Consider the following 18,618-nt stretch of genomic DNA (forward strand, 5'->3'; position numbering starts at 1 on the left):
AATGTCCAGGACAGAAAGGACACTACTGGTTGCCTGTGGGGCAAGGAGTGACTGCAAACAGGCACAGCAATCTCTTGGGTAATGGAACTGTTCACAGATTGGGTTGTGGGGATGACGGCACCACTGTGATTTTCTGAAAAATCACTTATATGCTTAAAACAAGGGAATTTTGTGACATTGGAATCATGTATTAATAAAGCTGTTAAGAAAAAAGACCAAGCTTAAAGCAAGCTAGCTGTGAGTGAACGGTCCAGTTCTGCTCATGCACAGAAGCGACTGCATCTCTACAAGATGCTGGTTCTGCAGACACCTGGGTCTTAGGATAAGCACGAAAAGCAAGCCCGTTACTAACGGAGGCATGGTACTGTCCTCCAACAGTGCACACACAGCTGAAAATATATAAAAGACTGCCTCGAGGTACGGGAAGAGGTCCAGGGCAGATATGGTTTACCACCCTATTATGGACAAAAATGGCAGCAACTAGCTCAGAAGGGAAAGAAGTCATTCCAAGCCACGATGATCAAGAAAGCTTTTGTGTGAATGAGTGCTTTCCACAGCTTCTCGAAGAACGAGTAGGAGGTACCTCTGGACAGCACAGGTACAGGAAGAGTGGTGTTCAAGGGAAGAGCAGGAGGCAGACAAACAAACCACCAGAGATTATGTGGGGTTGGTGCAAGCAGCTGCGTGGCAGGGTGGGTGGGTGCGTGGTAAGCCAACAGGAGCCTTTGTTCTTGTGGCAACAGTTATGAAGGGTTCAGAGAAGGGAAGCCACACAACTGACATGATTTTAGGAACAGCAGTCTGACATCTGTGGAGTTTGCAGGAGAAAGGACACAGGCCACACACTAATGGGAGCCTAGCGCAACTTAGAACAGCATCATAGAAAAAGAAAGGTCAGCGGCAAAGACAACCCAAAGTAGGAATTATGGTCACTCAACCGACTGGATTTGGGCAGCGCAGGGAGGGAAGGAATTAAGGATGACAAAGGCTATCTCTCGAATTTGTATTTCCAAACCTACAACTAACCACCTCTGCTTACACTGACAGTTCAAGACATCTTACCTGGTGGAAATGCTGAATGACACGAAGCAGACTTTGGCATTTCTAGTAACAAGACAGACACATTTACCCTTCCACCTAGCAATCCACTTCTAGGGCTCTATCCCCAAAACCAGAGTTGTAAATTAAGTCTAGTCGCTACAGAAGACCGGAAATGATGGGGCAAGCTCGCACCGCGGCGCGCTGGACAGCTACGACAGGAATGAGGAGGACCCCAGGCGCTGGCGCACGCTCAGCCTGCGCGCTGAACAAAGCTGCGCCTTCTGTAGCTACTGCAACCGAGTGCATGATAGATCTGCTCTTCTTTTTAAAAAGACCTGGGAGGATCAGCTGAAAGCAGTGGAAATGGCTACCGGCAGGGGAGGAGGCAGGGCAGGTTCAAGGAGGAAGTCAGGCTCAGGGGCCCAGAGAACTCAGGGGCCTGTAAATGCAGGCAGGGAAGAAACACCGTCTTTACTGTCGCTGCCCGGCTGAAATCTGACAGCCCTTCGCTATGCCTGCTGACAACAGGCCACAGTGGTTTTTGCAGGGCTCTCCCTTTCTCAGCAGGAGAGTTCCCTCGTCCCACGACAGTGGCTGCCAGAGTCATTTACAGTCCTCAATACTCTGGAGTTACGGTGGCGACAGAAGTCACTCACTAGACCTCAAATACACAGCAAATAGGTCAAAAGTGGAATTCCTCATCTTTCCTGATGAAAAAAGTTAAAAAAAAAAAAAAAAAAAAAGTCACGCTGCAAAAGCTATAAAAACATCTTGGGACTTAATTGCCTACAGGATCTCAACCAGTCACACCCTCTGCTTCAGGTAATCACCTGGCAACAACATAACTAAGTAAATATAGATTCACGTGTACAAAATCTCATGCAGTTCTAGGTAAGTTCAATGAGGACCATTCAGATATTCCTGCGTTTATTTGAGATTCTTTATGCCACTAAACTAAACACTCAATTTAAAAGTCCTCATGCTGGCAAAACCCCAAGAGTAAAGGGAGTTTGGCAGAAACAACTTTACCTAAGAAAGTTGGCATTACTAAGAGAAATGGCTAAGTTATGTGAAGAGGCCTGAATCTAGGAGTTAAGAGTTTAATTTTACACCTATTGAATATGAAGTGATTTTGAAAACAACACCAAAACGAAAATGCCCAAGCAGGCAGTTTAAAAATACAAAACTGTAGCCCAAAGGAAGTCATACCTGATAAAATAAATTTAGTAACTGGCAAAAAAGAAAAAAAAAAAGGTAAAATTATAGACATCAGCCTAGATGAAATCTTCAAAGTATAAAGCATGAATAGAGATGAGAAGCAAAGCTTGCAGTGAGAGGACATGGGGACAATGAGTCCTTGTCTCCTGCCCCCATGCCCTCCACCAGCCAAAATAAGGAAAGGAAGAAGCAGAAAACACAGGTAGAAAAACCAGGAGGCCAGAAACAGAAAGCAAAGAATGGCTGATGCAACTTCTAGTTCAACAGCAGCAAAGGCTGAAGATACAGCAAGGAAAGTTCTGCCGTGAACCTCACGGTAGTACGCCAGGAGACTGGCGGCCTCAGGACACAGCTCCAGCTGGGCGTTGTGGTGGACACCTGTATTCCCAGCTACCTGGGAGGCTGAGGCACGAGGCCAGGCAAGTTCAAGGCCAGCCTGGACAACTCAGGGCTGGGGTTTAGCTCCGTGGCAGAGCACATGCCTAGCATGAATTCACTCGGCAGTGTTGAAAAAAACAAAACCCGAAGTCCAGCCTGGGGACGTGGCTCAGTGGTGGAGTGAGTGTGACGAAGACCCTGGGCTCCACTCCCAGGACAGGTCAGAAAGAATGCAGCTCTAACGGAGAAGAAAACAACCTGATGGCCACCCAGGTGAAGCCAGATGGCCTGCTCAAACAGGTGAGTGGAGGATGGAGGTGCTGCTGCTAACAGAAACAGACCAAGAGACACCTGCCTGCCCTGATAGCTGGTGTCACAGCAGAACCCCCAGAGATGACCATTACCCCCATTCACCATTATACAACGACAGTACGCAAGGGGCAGGAGGCTTCCTCTTAGGTTCCAAAGCTAGATTACAAGTGTAACTCTTTACAAACAGAGGTGACAGCTCTCTGCTTCAAATAAACCACACACTTTATTCAAACAAAAATTAAAAACTTTGTTGCATGCTTCACAGCTGAATGAACTTAACCCTGAATTCAAAGTCGGAAGTTCCACCACATCCTGCCTCGGTGTGTCCATGCTTCCCACTGCCCCTGACGACTTCCAGTTCAAGATGATCCCAACTCAGAAGGCACCTGGAAAACAATACCATGCACTGCAGAAAGGAGACAAAAACCCAGAATCTGAAACAAGCAAGCACGGTGTCAGATCCACCCAGGTTCCGCCTACAATTAAAGTCCTAATTCCGCTCCCTCACTTCACAGCAATCTTCAAATATTAAGCAGAGGGGTGGGGTTGGGAGAGGTCTGTCAGAGGTGTCAAATTCAGTCATCAGGATGAATGAGCCCTGGAGATACACTGTACAACATACTGACGGTAGTTAAGTAATAAGAATGTTCTGTATACTTGAAACCTGCATTAAAAAGAAAAAAAAGTGCTAAGAGGGTCCTCACCACAGAAAACAAGTATGTGATTAGCTCGAATATGTCATTCCACAATATATACAAATGTCAAGGCACATAATATAAACAAATGTCTGACAAGTTTTGTCGATCATACTTTTAAAAGGTGGTGGAGGCGATTAAACACCAAAATACTGAATTCTCAGAACTGCTGTAAAGACTAATGAGACAGCATAAATGCCCAGTCCTATAGCTTGTACACAGCAGGAATTCCCCAAATGGTAGCTTGCTTCTTTCTAAACACTAGAGGGGCTGGAGACAATCCTTAAGGACCCATCCAACATGGTTTCGCCCAGGAAATGGTTATAGTCCATTAAAACAAGAGTGCTGAACAATTATGCCTGTAGTATTTGTAAAGCCCTCTTAAAACAAGGGAGCAGCTTTCTTTTGACTTTTATATTTTGTACTCATGAAATACACTTGTATTTTATGAGCTAGAAAATATTAGTAAACAAAAAGCCAGTATTTAAAATTATACTTATTTTTCTTAATTCAAAATTAGGCTTTCTTGATAATTATCACTATTTGGAAAATGGATGTTTTACATTTATACCTTTTACTGGAAAACTGGAAAACGTACCAATGAAGGCTATTCTTTGTGTAGAAAAATCTAGAGATTTAATGGAAGCAATGCTTCTGATTTGCACACCCCTGTTTTGTGTTAGTGTCCACGTACCTTGTTCACAGTTCAAGTCTCTGCACTCAATATCAAGGGCCTTGACCAACACAGGTGTTCTAGAAATATTGAATTAACTACTCCAGTTTAGGGACACACTCAAATCTCTTAGGATACTTCAAAAAAAAGCCAAAACTCATGTCATTTTATTTTCCCTGACCTAGTTAGAATATTACTGAGGGGAAGTGCACATTTATATTACAAACAAATTTAAGAGGAATGAAATTATTCAAACAAGTCATAAAAACTTAATAATGATCGTTTTAAAGACTTAAATAAAACCAAGATTCACCATCCTGGGGTAGTACAAGAGCAAATATAATTCAAACTTCAGTTACTTCACTCTGTTTCTCTCACTTTCTAAAACCCACCTGAGCTCTGAAATTAGCAGACACTAATTTACTAAATGAATTAATATAGCGGCCCTCCAGTGATCGATGTTTGGTCCTTCTAATTACATAATATAAATACTTGCACACGCTAGTTTAATTCAATCCCCCACACACGCTTTATGAGAAATAGATATGAACAAGTATGAACTTCCTGACTTCTTCCTAGGAACACCTCAGAAATTAGGAAACAAGTTCTATTCTCTGGCTTTTGCTGTCTTGCTTTTGAGGGGTTTTGCTATCTGTTTCTGTAGTGCTGGGCATCAAACCCAGGTCCTCAGCACACTAGGCAAGTGCTCTACTACTGAGCAACAGCCCCAATACACAATTTTTGTTCTCTTAGACATGGTACCTAGACAATAAACAGAAGAGTACCCTTGTACTCTTTCACTTGTTCAATTTATACCAATCTTAATTCAGTCAATATCTATTATTCTGTGTATTTTAAAGGCTGCATGATTTCTAAGTAGGGTGCCACAAGCATTGCTGGCATAGTTACCTTAAAAAAGCTAAAAACGTGCGAAAAACCATGAGCACATTACATCTGATAGGTGTTATTCAGACTAACCAGTTTGTCCAAATAAACTATTTGTAGCTGTGAAGAACTAAATTTTAATTCTTGGTTCCAGCACAATGCTTTTCCTCGATGATGGAGACTGGTACTTGTATGCATTCCACTGCCAAGAATTTTCATTCATTTTAAAACAAGAAGTGGAATTACATTTGAGCATCTCTTTACAACACGTTTGTTTTCTGAATACAGGGCTTTAATCCATTACTGTGTAGGTAATAAAAACTGAGCAAATGGCAACTGGAACTCAAAAAATTGAAACAGAAAAAAAATAAATCCGGATATAACAAGGTGTTAGATAACCCTTACCTGAAATGCTTGGGATCAGAAGTGTCTCAGATTTTGGAACATCTGCACAGATATAGTCAGATATCTTGTGCATGAGAACCAAATCTAAACCAGAAATTCATGTACATTTCATACACACTTTGTACACACAGACTGAAGGTACATTTACCTGGCATTTTTAGTGCACCTGTGTTTTCCCTGTGACAAGTCACATGAAGTCAGCTGGAATATTCTACTTGTGTCATCAGGTTGGTTCTCAAAAAGGTTCAGATTTTAGAGTATTTTTGGATTTCAGCTTTTTAGATTAGGGATATTCAACCTGTGCTACTCAGTGCCTTTTCAGTTCTGTCTGTGGGTGCTGGGTTACCCAACAAAATAATTTCTTACTACAGAAACAGATCAAGGGCCACTACTCACATCACAGTGAGTGACAAGACTATTTCAAACAGCTCACATGCAAACATATATGGACATTTGTGGAACTTCAAAATTCTGGCTCAACAGCTCACTAGTGACATAGTCTAAGCAAATTTCTTAACTTCTGTGCCTATATCAAATTTCCTATAGTGGGGACAATAATACTATTTTTTAAGTCAAAATGAAGTAAATTAACATTGCCTGAACATTTCACAATACTTTTGGTAATGGATGACAAGGAGGCAGTAGTTCTCCAAACTTCCCACCAAAATTCTTCCCAGCAGAAGGAGGGCATTCCTTTGTATTCTGACAGATCTGGGGATCCCATCTAAGCAGCTGATAAAGGTCACATTTTCTCTGAAATGTCATTTCATCTTAAAACTCACAGGAGGCGGGTGCAGTGGTGCACACCTGCAATCCCAGCTGCTTGGGAGGCTGAGGCAGGATGATCCCAAGTCCAAAGCCATCTACAGCAACTTAGCAAGACCCTGTCTTAAAATAAAAAATGGGCTGGGGATGTGGTTCAGTGGTAAAGTGCATCTGGATTCAATCCCTAGTACCAAAAACAACAAAAAAACACTCATGAAATCACTCTACCATGAAATATATTTGAAAAGCACTTGCTCCATGATCTACCTGGCTAGTGATGGGTGAGCTGCTGTTGCATTCAATCTACTAACTGTAAATGCCACCTCAGTCTTTGTGCCATACAGGATCTAGAATCCAGCCAAATACAAACACACAAAAGGAAAGAGGTCCTGCGCTCCTGAGACGACCAGGATGCAGAGTCCAGGGAATATCTTCAGGCCACTGAGGGTAGACATCCAGAAGAGCATCTGAGTGCAGGGGTCCAGTCCCTGGCACACCCAGCTGGCATTCTCTCCCTGCTTCTCCTCCCAGTCAGAGTGTGCAAGACTACTGCTTCAGCAAAGGATGCACAGATGCTGGGACAATATTTAAATAAACTCCACTGCAATACACAGTTCCCACAATTCTGCTCAACAAATTTCCTAAAGTCCCTGTGTGTTGTGACCCATTTGCCCCACAGCTGGTGGATGGTAGGCAGTGAAACAATCTGCTTAGTAAGCAGATTTTAAAAGCCAGAACACCTTGAAGTACATATGAAGCTCATCACCTCAATGGAATTTTCATTAAAAAAAAAAACAAAAACAAAAACAAAAAACGCTTTACATTGTTCTTTCCACTAAGACAAATAATTTAACCCTGAGTTCAAAATTTCTGATCAGCAACTTCCCCTACCTAAGCGAACATTCAAACTCACTTTCCATTTCACTACAAACTGGCTGAAAAGGACAGACACGCCTACCACGCTCTCTATTTGGTGTGGAGCTTTTATGGTTTTTGTTGATTTGAAGACAACCTACCAGGTCTCCACCCCAGGGAAGGCTGAGCAGTCAGCCCTGCCCTGTAGGCGACGGCCCTGCAGCACTCAGGCTCACACAGAGCGTGTTACCAGCCCTGCATCTGCCCCCACCTGAGCGCACGGTCAGCGCAGCATCTAATCTGACCCATCGTGATGATTTCCACCTTGTAAATTTAGCAAATTTTCAGACATTGTAAATGCTGGGGTAAGGGTACAAGGAAACATAACCAGACCGTGTATTTAAACCTGGACGACTAGAGACAATTAGATTAGACGCAGTCTATGAATTGACTAGCTGAACGCATCCTGAGCCCCCGAAAATGTCACTTGATGACAGCTTTCATGAAAAGGTGGTGTTGTTTGGGGCTTTTAATTCAAACTTGCTTTCCAAGCAGATCTGGCCATGTCTACCTCAAAGAGGAAAGTGTGCTGAACCCTGGGGTGGTCTGAACAGGGACCGCCAGCACTTTCTACCCGAGTTTGCACTGAGCGCCCCTCATCAACATGCCCCTTTTTATTTGCAAACATTTCTCCTGAATTTCCCGCACAGCCTGCACAACTTGTTTTAATCTGTCACTGTAAGAGTGGTGCTGTTTGTTCATTTAGGTTACTGGAGGGGGGTGGTGTTGTTTTTGTGACGGAGGTCTCCCTGTGTTGCCCAGGCGGACCTCAAACTCCCAGGCTCAAGGGATCCTTCCACCTCAGCCACACTAGGAGCCAGGATGTATAGGCAAGGTCATTGTTTAGGGGCAGAAGAGACACAAAAGCAGTCCCTCTGCATCTCTACGAGAACCAAAACCCGTATCTTAAGTAAGTAGAAGAACACCGCACGTGTACAGAGATGCCACTGGCTTCTGTCACTGCTCGGGCTGAGACTGGCACAGCACCAGTCACATCAGCTTTATTGTTCAGCCCAAGGTTAGTGTGGTGGGCCCTCAAAAGGCTGCCGGTATTCTTGAATTCACATAAGTTACTTCATTAATGCTGTATTTTCTCAAGCAAGGCTTAAGAAGCTTACTTTGAAAATTACCAAACATGTTCCCATTTGAAAATATAGTTAATGTTTTCAAAACTAAAGAATGAACACCAAAATCCATCCAATCACAAAATCCAGATATTTCCTATAGTTTTAAAATATCAAGAACTCATACATAACAGACACATTAAAGGACTTGGACTTCACAAACATGTTTCACTTTCTAAAGATAAACGTTACATATCAAAACTGCAAATAAATCAACTTCTAAAAATTACAAATGCTGAAAATAAAGTGTGCTAATTATTTAATACATTTTAGGACTAATTTTTTCCCAAATCTCACACACACACACACACAACACAAAAATTCTTGCGCTCACTTTACACTAGACTGTCAATCAAACAAACCTCTGCATTTGGCAGGGGATTCTCTTTTTTTAAGAAAAACTACAGCTGGGGACGTAGCTAAGTAGTAGTCTGCTTGCCTAGCATGCATAAGGCCCTGGGTTCCACCCCTAGCACCAGAAAAATTTAAAAATAATGATAATAAAACTGCAGTTTCATTCACTGCTGTCAAGAGAGCCATCAAAATGTTTTTCCAAATCACTTTTCCTGCAACTATTATGGGAATCTAGTTTCCCCAAGCTTATGGGGATGGAAGGGGACTGCTGTGGTGAAGGACCAACAGAGACAGGTCAGGGTGGCTCGACACCTGCCCGGGAGACTGTGCGGGCCAGGGAGCCACCATGGATCTTGGATCAACACAGGACATGCACTAGCCACCAGGACAACAGGGCGAAACCTGAGTCAAGAGCTAAGACCTGGTAGCTCACTGACATGAATAAGAACAAAGTTTTAAGCCTGTGCCTGATATAATGCTAGGCAACGAAAGGGGGATATGGCTGAGGGAACAAGCTAAAGCGATCAGTCTGAAGCAGGCTGAGACGGAAGTAAGGGCAGGTTAGCCAAAGGGAAAAGCCCTGAAGGCAGTGGGCAGGAGGGAAGGAGCTCTGCTCCAACTGCAGAACCTAAACAAAACCAAAAGACCTAGAACAGGATCAAGGCCAAGGGAGAGAGCTACTGAACACCCACCACGGATGATGGCGAGAGCAAGGAGCCCTTGCTGAACCCTGATGTCCAGAGATCCCCCAAGAAAAGAGAATGGCGATCTGGTGCAGAACTTGGACAACAGGTGTGTGTTACAAAGCCTCCTCAGAGGGCACAGAATGTTCTAGACAACAGACCTGGTTATGTTTCCCAAACCAATCTGACCTAATATATCATGTGACCAGTGTCTACACTCTGAAGGCCACTGAGTTAAAAATGCAGACAAATCAACCTCAAGTATCAGGAAAGCACCTGAGAGTACTTTAAAGAGAAGTAAAAAAGTACCACGATACCTTTTAAACTTAGAAGTTTCCAGACCACACACAAGACCTAACACCTAGGAAAGTGCTCTGCCACTGAGCTATGACCGCAGCCCCTGGACTGTTAAAAAAGAATTTGAAATGCCGGCAGTGAACATTACAGACCAGTATTTTCTAGGTGTAAGAAGTTCTCTCAATATTTGACACACCAATAAAATGTGACTAATATAGGGTTTTCTTGTTTTCTCAGTAGTAGTTATGGATTAATGCTGATCAATATGCTTTTTTAAAAAGTTTGAAGATAAATTCCTATAACAGCACCTAGAATTTAGGATTGAGACAAAAACTAAAGTCAAGCAAAAATCCCTTCTAGACGACTAAAGCTACAATTGTTTTCACTGGGATTCTGGCCTTCATGGCTCATATACACTGTGCTGCAAAGAACACAAGCGCTTCCACGTGCTTATCACAGCCATCAAAGACAAGAAAAAAAACCAACATATGAATTACTATACACCAAATCTCTACTGTACGGTACATGATTTCTCCAATTCTGATCTGAAAGTCTATGTGTGCTCTACAAAATGTTCTTTAACATGCAGGGGGTAAGCTGGGTATGGTGGAGCATGTCTATAATTGTAGCTACTTGGGAGGCTGAGGCAGGAGGATTCCAAGTTCTAAGCCAGCCTCAGCAACTTAGTGAGGTGGGGGGAACTAATGTGGTAGGGGGGTTTTCTTCCTGTGAAAGCTATTATTAAATTAAGGATACACATATGTGTGTGTATATGTATATATACACATATATATAATAAACACACACATTTTATATATGTGTCAATGCACAGTAACATATTAAAGGCTGATGCAAACCAGCATTTCCTAAATTTATTCACAGATCTTCCCTCCCATTCCTGTACCTCAACAGGGATGAACTCTGGTCTAAGCAAATAAATAAAAATCCTGAAAACACAGTAGCATGTAGAGTGCTAGAGCAGAGCTCCTTTATTGTAAAAATGACAGTGAGCAAAACAAAGAAACCAAAGCTTCCTCCTAATGTCCAAAGAGATCCCATACATTAAAAACAAAACAAAAAACCCTGCACAGGGCAAAGTCCTACACCCAGGACACAAACAAAGTCACCACTGAAAAGATAACTTCAGGCAAAACTGCTCAAGCAGCTGTGATGTCTCTAGCATCCCTAGGCCTTCCTCTCCTGTCTCTTTGGGGTCACTTGTTGGTAGTAACCTCCTCTCGGTATGAGGTACCCAGGTAGACTTTCATCAACATGTCAAATAAGACACTCAAATTCACTCATCCCTGCCTGATGACTAATGTCATAATACAGTCCTGTGCTGCATGTCAAAGTCTACTTTCAACCAGGCCTCAAAGATGGGACTTCTGTCCAACATAAGGCATTTAAGAGAAGCAGAAAGCTGATAGCTAGCAGCTACTAAGTCATAAAAACATGTTCCATAGGTCTTTGGCATGTACTCCGTGCTGAACGCAGCTAAGCATCATCACATGTAGGAAGAATCTGCAAGTAAAACTTTAAAGTTTTCTTTTTTTGAAATGGCCTTGGGGATTGAACCCAGGGATGCTCTACCTCTGAGCTACATCCCCATACCTTTTTATTTTTGAGACAGAATCTCACTAAGTTGTTGTGGCTGGACTTGAACTAGTAATCCACCTGCCTCGACCTCCTGAGTCACTAGGATTATAGACATGCTCCGCCGTATCCAGTCAGTAAATTTTTAGGTTTCTAATCTTTAAAATGGGAGAATCAGAAAAGTCACAAGTCATCTTGGACTTTTCCCCTCTTCCTCTTGCCTCCAAGCTATATCTCCTAGTTCCCAAAGATGAACCTGGGGTTTGGGGAGGGGGAAATGGCCTGGCCTTTGCATCTACTCCTGCAATCTCACTCTGGATTGAGGAGCTGGGTCTGTGCTTTATCCATCTCATGCAGGATTCCTAACCTTTTTAACCAGAGTAGGACTCCTTCCATCTCTCAGGAAGGGAGGTCTGAGCTCTTCTCCCTTCTTCCCACACCCTGACTTGAGATACCCATGAAGCAAGTATAACTATTTAGTATATAATTCCTACATGGTGCAGGCATTCCCCTGGCATTTGGTGACAATGCTGTGTGCCTTTTAAAATTCCAACAGTATTCCTAATTTATGCCATTTAGAGTAGCATTCTTAGATAATCAATAGTAATCTTTCCAATTTACAAACTATAGAACAAACTGTGCCAAAGTAATTAACGTTCTAATATTTAGCAACTTTATACTCTTGACATTAACTTTAAATGTTCCATTTAAAATGTATCTTCTATCACTAGGAAGCAAAAAGGATAGGAAGGTCAAAATGTCACTAAGAAAAGGAAACTTTCACTCCCAAGGCAGCTCACCAGCACCTAATCTGGAATCTTAGGTAAATCTATCAAAATGTAAATGAGTTTGATCATATTAAGACAATTTGGTCAAGGGGACCTGAAGTACTGAAGGATTATGATATGGGAGATGAATGGGAACATTAGACAAAGGAGAAACTGACAACCAGAACCACAGGCCACCAGGTCAGACACGTCACCAGTGAATCACACAGGAGGACTACAGCTAAAGCAAGCACCATGCGCCTCCAGCACCAACAAGCAGAAGCTCTGCCCTGCTGGTGGTCCCTCTGCTTCTGTTTTCTTGGGACTTTCATTGTGAATTACCCAACCTCACTGGGGGTGTAGTTCAGAGGTGGAGCACCTGCCTAACACATGCAAGGCCCTGGGTTTGATGCTCAGCATTGCAAAAGAAAAAAAAAATCAATCTACTGTATCATAAGTACATGTGCACTGTAGAAAACTAGAGGAAAAAATTAAAATAACCCATAATCCCAGTGCTCAAGATGCTAAAAAAACTGTTACATATGGCACCTTATAGCATTTTTACCATTAACACTAAATGCTCATTAAACACAGTATTATGGAAATGCAAAGATTTATCTAAACAATGCTAAAACAATCATCCATAATAGCACAATAAGAAAGTGCTAAACAACAGCATACCAAGGACTATCAATCTATGAATCACTTTTTATAGTCTAAATCCTTAGAAGCAGATTAGCTATTTCAAGGTACACACACATTTTTATGCAAGTTTCTCTTGCATATTTTGCTCCTGACAAATCCTATTAGATTACTCTTTCTAGCAATAACTAGACTCATTTCTGGATATTCTCGACAGATGTGGCTTATATTTTTAATCTTTGCTCCCCCTCCCCTCCAGCCCCCCACCCCACCCCAGTACCTTACAGATCTGCATTTTGGAGACTACCACTAGTGAAATCAAAAAATTTCTCATGTTTCCTGATCCTCGTATTAATTATCAGTTTGCCCATTTTTTTTCCCCAGGAGGTGGAGGATTCTTTTTTATTGGTTTGCTGTCTTTTTGTAGCTTGAAAAATAAATTTGCTTCAAAATGGTAATATTTTTCTTAGTTTGCCATTTGCCTTCTAATTCTTATAGGATTTTAACTTATGGAAATTTTATTATTCTAAAGTAGTCAAACGAATCTTCTTTACTCCCTACTTTTGATGTTAGACTTATATTACCTTCACCCTATTATCTTTTGTTTTTATATTTTAAAAAATTCTTTTAAATAACACATGTTCCCCATTCTAAAATTATTACCATTTTACTGCTTTAAACAATCACTAGAGAGGACACACTTTATACATATTTAAATGGCTGCACCCATTTCATAATGTTTTCTAAAGCATTTTCTGACAGGTCTGCTCTGCACGATGAATTCCATAGTAATGTTCAGATATCAACCCTTAAAGTATTTTCATTTTAAAGATAATCAGGGCTGGTACTGTGGCTCAGTGGTAGAGCGCTTGCCTAGCATGTGTGATGTCCTGGGTTAGATTCTCAGCACCAAATATAAATAAATAAATGTCCATTCACAACTAAAAAAAAAAAAAAAAGGCTGTAAATATTTTAAAAAAAGAAAATAAAAAAATAAAGATAATCATCTTTAATACTTTATTATCTAAGTAATCTTCTTCCATCTTACAAATCAGTCAAATGGAGCCCCTGCTAAAATCTTAGGCTCTGGGGTCACTGTTTCATTCTAACTCAGGATTCACCCCCTCCCAGCCCAGTCTTCACCACACGAAGCCTCCGCTCCTACATTCTAAATGGGAAAGGTTAGGCCATAGTACCTGAATTTCACAGGGCTCTGCAACGATTTCAAGTGAGGGATGTACACACGTGTTGAGCGAGTAGCAAGCTAGGCACAGGGGCCAGATGTGTGCCACGCCATCCCTGTCCTACAGGGCAGTCTGGTGGGAGAAGTCACCAAGCACAACCAGAAGCGTGAGTGCTGAGACAGTACAACAGGCAGGACCCCAGGATCTGGAAATGCTCCTGGCAACCCTGAGCTGTTAGCTATAGGAAGGGGGAACAGAAGAGAGACTCGGAGCTTAGGGAATGGAACTAATCACCAGAAGCATGGAGTGGAAGCCAGGGAGAGCAGAACCATGCTACCTGGTCCAAGCTTTCCAAAGATACAATCGAAATGACTATCCAACCTAGGCTTTGTAACTGCTTGCCAACCGAATATAAGATACTTTACCTTCTATGAGGTAGTTTTTCCCAGTGCTGCTGTTCCTGTTAAAAAGTTGTGACATTCCCATGGGATCCATATACTCTGAGGGCCTATAGAAACCTTAATCAATTAAAAATCATTTCATTTTACAAAAGAGGAAATAGAGGGCCAGCAAAGTTAGGCTCAAACTAGACTCCATGTCTTTTCACCCAAACCAAAATAAATGAGCACCACCAACCCCACGTAGCTTCCCTAGACCCTAGAAAACCTGTGTGAATAAAAAACTGAAGTCATAAAATGTTGGAATAATTCTGTATGTAGTGTACATTAGTAAATGTACATATTACAAGCTTAAAGTCCACATTAATAAACTTAAAAGGTTCTATCCAAATTCTATTTATTCTTCATTTAATGCTCATTTCTTGGTTTTGAAACAAAAGAAACACTTTACTGATACTCTACCAGACAATATTTTAAAAAGCAAGGTGAATTTAGTATTGGCCTTTAAAATGAATGGCCCTTTTCTCCAGGCATATTTAAGATCAGTTTGAAATAAAGCCAGTAGTCCCCAAAAGATGTCTTTTCCCAGATTGACTCAACTGCTAAGGGCAGAAAGGCCATGCTTTGGGATCTACAGAGGGCTGAAGCTTCAAGAAACAGAAACACAGTCAAAAGATTGGGGCCCTAATTATTAAAATTTGAAGAATGACAAACAACTCCTCAATTTAAAGTACATTCACCTAAATCTTCCACGCTGAAGGGAAGGCACACCATCTCTGCCCCGGGGATAGTGGGAGTGAAAAGGCCCTGAGGACCCGCGGGGACTTCATGGCAAGACTAGTTGCACTCCTGGTCCAGCCTCACCTTCCCAACGAGGAAGAACCTCAACTCCAAACTGCTTCAATCTAAGGCAATGCAAGGCTGTTGGGGGGGGGGAGGTTCTTGTTAAAAATACACACACACACGTTTAAAAATCTATACCTTAACACAAGTTTTGTTAAATTTCACAAGATGTTTTCTTCGAACTTCCCTGGATTTCCAGTTAAAAAAACTTGAACATTATTCTGTTAAGGCACTCAACGAGATACTGGGAGAGGGAGCGTGGAAAAGGATAAAGGTGACAAATCTTTCTCTTAAGAAGCATGTAATAGGGGCTGTAGCTCAATGGCAGAGTGCTTTGTGTGAGGCATTGAGTCTGATCCTTAGCACCACATAAAAATAAATAAAGGTATTCTGTCCATCTACGACTAAAAACATTTTTAAGAAGCATATAAAAATAATAAAGTTTGCACTTTTAACCAGCTTACATGCAGTGATTATATTTTCAATAGCCAAATCAGGGAAAGTGGACAAACACTGGGATTAAGTCAGAAGTATTCCAGAAAATTCACTCATTTAAAAAAAAAAAAAAAAAAAAAACAACTGCAGTATCACAGTAACCAAGTTCTCTATTATTTTGGGGGTGCAAAAAGAAGGAAAGAATATCCCCTGTTTTCTCAATGAATTCACAACCTAGAATCTGTATGGGAAATGAGGCTTCCTTAACAATCAAGACTGAGTTAATTGTAGCTAGAAGGTAGTACTTAGCAGGGACAGAAGAGTTCAAGTAATATCTACGGAGGTGGGGCAGAAAAGGCTCAGGCATTGGTCTGGGTCTTCTGATGTTAGGAATGGGGGCATGCCTAAGAGGACCTGAGCGTGGCGCTCTCGGAAGACCGAGATGGATCATATACCAAACGGTGGAAAACCCATAGTATATCTAAAATTGGTTAATTTTTTGGCAAAGTAGTTTTTAAAAGATGATGTCAACGAGAAAAAGTTTTCAACATTTTTAGAAAGCAATTCAGCCATCCCTCTCAAACTAAATGAGCACTCTCCTGAAACCTCCAAAAATGGGCATAATAAGAGTTAAAGCAAGCCGGTCTTGTTTGCAGGCTTGGGAATCTGAGTGCAATGCAACTATCTCCAATTACCCTGGAAAGCAACAAATAGAATGGTCAAGGAAGAGTTTTCTAACATCCCAAAATCTTTTCTAAAGAAAAATCTCATATCCTACTTTTCTTAAAAAGAGTGATTTTACTTTTAAAATATGAAGTAGTACTGTGCTACATAAAATACATGAAACTCCGGGACTTCAGAAAATCCGGTGCATTCTCGGGTACACCTCAAAATGAAGTGCTCAAGTTAAAACGGTATGCTCAGGTCCTAGAAGCTCATGACTTTAAAGAGCATATCAAAAACAGAGTGACCATATACTCCACTCTTAACTTTTGACTATTCCAATGCCACTACAGGAAAGAGCAATTACAGAGCAAACAAATACTTGGGTAAGTTGACTGCAATTCAGTACTTGTGCACTTAACCACTAACCCCTACTAGGAACTAAAAGCAACAACAGTGACCCCAAGGGAAGAGAATCCTCCTTTTGGCAGAGCTAGGGGAAACCTCTTAACTTTGGAGGTTAATCTCAGGAACGTGTCAAAGCATCCAATCCGAATTATCTTGGGTCTACACGGCACCGCAATACACAGGTGACAGAAAGAGGGGCCTCCTGGGCCACGCGGGCCTGGGAATGAAGGTGCAAGACCCCGGGCCCGGGGACCCCTACTCCCCGCGGCCTGGCCGGGCGCCCGGTTACCTCCGGGGTCAGAGCGCGCGCTCCCGCCGGGCCCGGGGGCGCGCCGAGGCCGTGGCGCAGGGCCCGGCCCGACTCGCGAGCGCCGGGGGCTCCGTCCCGTTGGGCCGCCGCACTCGCATCCCTGCGCGCCCGCCGCGGCCCGCTCCCCAGGAGAACGGGGCAAAAAGACGACTATTACCCAATAATAGCGCCGTGCACCGTCGCAACAATGCGAGCGGGGGACCCGGGAGCGGGGCGCCGGGAAGCCGCGGCGCCCGGCGCGGCTCGGCGCTGCTCCTGCGCGCGAGCCCGGGCTCCCGGAGAGCACGAGTCCCGCGGCGAGCGTGACCCGCGCGGGCGAGGGGAAAGGGCGCGCGTCCGGGCGTCCCGCGAGGGTCGCCGCACGAGGCGAGGGCGGACGCCGAGCCGCCCGCGGCTGGGAAAGGCCGGCGCCGCCAGGCCGCCGCCACTGGGGCGATGAATCGGGCTTTTTCCAGTGCGTAGCCGGGCCTGGCGGCCGCGAGCCCAAACCCGGCCCCGCGGCCCCGCCAGGCCCGAGCCGGCCGGCCCGGTGACTCAGGGCCGGGGCCCGCTCGCCGCCCTCCGCCCACGAGTCCCCCGGCCCATCCGCCATTCCGCCCCGCCGCGGCGCGGGCCTCGCCCGGCGCCTGCGCTCGGCCGCCGGGGCCCCAGTCACTGCGACACCGCGGCTCCGGCCCGGCCTGCGCCGTCGCAGCCACCGCCGCTTGGCCCCTGCGGCCGCCGACACTCACCCGCGTCTCCGGGTGCCCCCAAGGCTCCGGCGACGTGTCCGCCCGCTCGCTGGGCCCGGGCCCCGTGAAACCCCGTCCCGCCAAGGTCTGGCTGCGTCCCTCAGCCGCCCGGGCTGCCCCGCCTGGAGCTGCGTGCGACACGGCGCCCGCCTCCGCCTCCTCCCCTGCCCGCCCGCCGGCCCTCCTCCCGCCGCCGCCGCCGCCTGCACCACGCAACCTCCGCCCTCTCGCCTTCCCTGCGCCGCTCCCCGCCCTCCCGGCCTCACCGGCTCCGGCGACCGCGGGGAGAAGCCGTGGGGGAGGGCCGGGACGCACCGCCATCGGCGCCTGGGGCGGGGGAGCCGGGAAACCGCCGCCGCCATCGCCCGCTCGCCCGAGGCGCGGGAGGGGCCCGGAAACCTCCCGCCCGCCCGCCGCGGCCGGCGGCCCGGCCGGCCCTCGGCGACGGCCCCGCTCGCGGGGCGCTGTCTACCTGCGAGCCGCGGCCCCTGCCCGGGCGCCCAGCCGTCCGCGCGGCGCGCCGGATCCGCCGCCGGGTTTTGCAGCCGCCCCCGCCGCGGGGCCGCCTCCGGAGGCCGGTTCCCGCCACTTCGGACCTCGGAGGGGCTGACCTTGGGCGGGGGGCTCCGGCGCCCGGAGAGACTTCCCGAAGGAGAGGGGCTTCCGCCGCCCTGCGCGCACACGGCCCGAGCCGGCACGGGACGCAGCTGCACCCGGCGACGGACCCCGGCCCAGATAAGAAGCCGGAGGTGCGCAGGTGGCCCCGAGGTGGGCCAGGCCCGGAGAGCCGCGCGCGGGGCCCTGACCCCCTTGCACCTGCCCGCCGGGGGCCGGCCTGGAGCCCGGGGCTCGGCTGCATGTCTGCTCGGGGTGCGTGTCTGCCTTTTAAAATGCTTTCC

General features: G+C 45.2%; 1 protein-coding gene across 3 annotated transcripts in view; it reads right to left on the reverse strand.

Annotated features, from left to right (window-relative positions):
• The window catches only part of CUL1 (cullin 1), a 93,276-nt gene extending 75,169 nt beyond the window's left edge, over nt 1-18,107 (reverse strand). Inside the window, exon 1 of one of the 3 annotated variants that reach the window (XM_079149315.1) lies at nt 17,986-18,107. The gene's annotated coding sequence lies outside the window, so the exon portion shown is untranslated. Of the gene's footprint in view, nt 1-14,356; nt 14,466-17,719; nt 17,876-17,985 lie in introns of those variants that run through there. The other 2 variants (XM_079149314.1, XM_079149316.1) reach the window with 2 other exon arrangements.
• Between the last annotated feature and the right edge of the window lie 511 nt (nt 18,108-18,618).

Source organism: Sciurus vulgaris (genome assembly GCF_902686455.1).
Source record: "Sciurus vulgaris genome assembly, chromosome: 8".
Lineage (NCBI taxonomy): Eukaryota > Metazoa > Chordata > Mammalia > Rodentia > Sciuridae > Sciurus > Sciurus vulgaris.